General features: G+C 43.0%; 1 pseudogene across 1 annotated transcript; it reads right to left on the bottom strand.

Moving 5' to 3' along the window:
* Positions 1-623: 623 nt before the first annotated feature.
* On the bottom strand, positions 624-2,480 carry LOC104589613 (cytochrome P450 94A2 pseudogene; annotated as a pseudogene). Its single transcript, XR_016084606.1, has one exon. The product of XR_016084606.1 is annotated as a cytochrome P450 94A2 pseudogene (transcript).
* Positions 2,481-2,934: the final 454 nt, after the last annotated feature.

The raw sequence follows: 2,934 nt of genomic DNA, 5'->3' as shown, positions 1-2,934 counted from the left end.
CATATTCTTCTTGCCATTTGTTCATCAGAGCTGTTGTCCGCCGCCGCCCGCCATCGCCGTCTGCCGCCTTTGCCTCCGACAACGTTGCCGGAGGTGGCCGGAGGCAAAGGTGGCGGCGCTGGTGGTTTCTCTGTTCAATGCCACCACCTCCACCCATCTTCGCTTCCGCCTCCGGCAACGTTGTCGGAGATTGGTGGAGACAAAGGTGGTGGTGGCGGCGGGTAGAGGAATGACCACCAGCGCCGCCTCCGCCACCTCTAATTAGCAGAGGTGGAGGTGGGCGGAGGCGACGGTGGGTGGCAGCGGACAGTGGTGTTGGGTGGTGGCGGACGACGGCAAACGACAACTTTGATGAACAAATGGCAAGAAGAAGATGATTAACAGTGTTTTTGTCCTTTATTGAATTTATTTTTAAAAAGTTAACCCATTTTTGAAATTTTTTTAAATATATTACTTTTATTGATATTAAACCCCAAAAATTGCCCTTATATGCTATTACCCCTTTTTTAATTTATGGGTCCTATTTCAAATCAATATCAAGAGTTGCAGCAAAGGAAAAGGAGAACATTGTATCTTTTTTCTAATGGGTGATTGACAACATTTCTTCAAAGTCGAAACAATGATTTGTAAATATATGGGATCAATGTTCAGAAACCAGGTGATCCAGATTGAGAATTGCCCATTAATATTGAATCAAGTGGTCGCTAATTTTGATCCATGATACAAAGCCTAAATGTAATTATTATTTAAGTTACAAACATAAAATTACGATTCTAGCAATGGTGGATTCATTCTGGTCAAAGCCAAGATTTAAAATGAAATGTCTCTTACAATTCACACCGACTTCTGCAAGTAGTGACAAATGACGAGATTAACTGCCTTTTCTTTCTTCAATCCTCACCGGAAAACCTCCTTTCATCTTCGAAGTCAACGTCGATATATAGAATGGTTCTTTCTCCCCAGCTGGCACCATCCGGAACCGTCGCAGAAGACCGGCAGCCACCCTCTTCATCTGCAAAACCGCCATCTCCTTCCCTAAACATATCCTCGGCCCAGCTTGGAACACTGGGTACGTATAGGGATCTCTGTTCATGAAGCTCCATTTTCCGGTGAGTTCATCCCTCTCCAGCCACCTCTCAGGCTTGAACTCCCTCCAGTCTGAGCCCCACAATCCCTCCATCCTACCCATCGCGTAAGGGAGGTAGATTACTCTCGTTCCTTTCCTCACTATCGTGCCATCTGGCAAAACATCGTCCATGGCCGCCTCTTTGGTGTCACTGGGTACCGGTGGGTATAGTCTCATGCTTTCACAGAGCGACGCCTGAATGTAAACCATGTCCTTGGCCTCGTCGTACACTGATATTTCGGGTTTATCTCTTATCTCCTTTAGTATCTCTTCTTCTACGTGAGAATCATTGGAGACTAACCAGAAAAACCACGTCAATGCCGCTGACGTCGTGTCTCGACCGGCTAAAATGAAGCTGATCACCATGTCCGTCACGAACTTCTCATCCAGATGGCCAGAACTCAAGATTCTTGAGAGAAGATCCACAGTTTCTAACGAAGACTTCTGTTCAAGTTCCCTTGTTTTCTCTCTCACTATATTCTGTGCAAATTCTCGTACTTGCGAGACGGAAATCCGTAGCTGTTTTTCTGATCCAATATTAAGTGCTCTTTTCAGCTTCCAGGTAGCCGGAAATATTGAGTACATACGTTCGCTGGTAATCCGAACGGCGTTATCGAACGCAACGGCGAATTCTGTGGCTGGGAGCGATGGCAACAAGTATTGTGGGTCGAACCCAAAGGCAATCTTGCAAATGTTATCGAAGGTAAACCGTTGAAGTATATCTTCCAGATCGAGAACAGAATTCTCGGCAGCAGCTTTTGAGAGGATGGGAACTAGACGGTCGGAGAGTTCAGCCTCGACAACAGTCTCGACGAACTTCCGGAGAGACCTCGTGCTGAACTCGTGGCCTGAGACTTGCCTCTGAAACTTCCAGTTATCCCCGTCGGCGTTGAAGATTCCATCACCCATTAAATCGGAGAGGTTGACTCGAGCCGTGTGGCCTTTCGGGTAGAGATGGAACTTGGTTTTGAGGATGTGTTGGACATTAGAGGGGTTGGCAGTTAAGACATGACGAACACCAAAAAAGCGATGAAGAACAAAGGTTCCAGTGGGGGAGTCTCTCATAAGCTCTGCAAACCATTGGTTTCGTCGTTTCCGATTCTTGAAGATGGCAAATGCAGAGCCGATAAGTGGGTAAGATCTCGGCAGCTTACTCACCGGAGATGAGGACGACTTCTTACCCAAATGAAGACCGGAGATAAGGATGAAGAGGAATGGGACGATGAAGAGGAGAATTGACGATGAGAAAAGGCTGTAGTTAAGTAGAACCATGGTGGCAGTAATGAAATTCAGACAGATGAATTAATGTTGGGTTGAGGTTGAGATGCAGGAATAGATGGTATATATAGATGAGACCAACATAGTTAGTACGTTCAATGAACACTTGATGATAAATATGTAGTTTTTAATCTTTTTTCAAAGATAGACTGGGGATATATTTTACGGTATACGATGTAATCACTTTATACTAGTGGTGCAACTTGCAGCTTGCAGCTGGCAGTGTTTGACACATGTCAATTATAGCATTGTTCATCAAAATGATGAAACCGGATCAATCCGAGTTAGTTGATTTTTTAATATCTATAATCAGTTTTGGTTCAATCATTATAATAATTCAAGAGTTCAGGTTGGTTTCAGTTTGACTTTATATAAATTTTAATATGAGAAGTGGAAAATTTTTCATGTTTCTTAGTTTACAATATTTTATATTTAAAATTATTTTTTAATAATACTATTGCAGTTTTTTAAATTTAAATTTTTAAATTGATTAATAAAATCAATATAACTCGAATTAGTCAATTTTCATT

The sequence above is a fragment of the Nelumbo nucifera genome, chromosome 3 (genome assembly GCF_055504915.1).
Source record: "Nelumbo nucifera cultivar China Antique chromosome 3, China Antique-T2T, whole genome shotgun sequence".
NCBI lineage: Eukaryota > Viridiplantae > Streptophyta > Magnoliopsida > Proteales > Nelumbonaceae > Nelumbo > Nelumbo nucifera.
The sequence above is the reverse complement of the archived record's forward strand: the minus strand, read 5'-3'. Positions and strand labels throughout refer to the sequence as shown.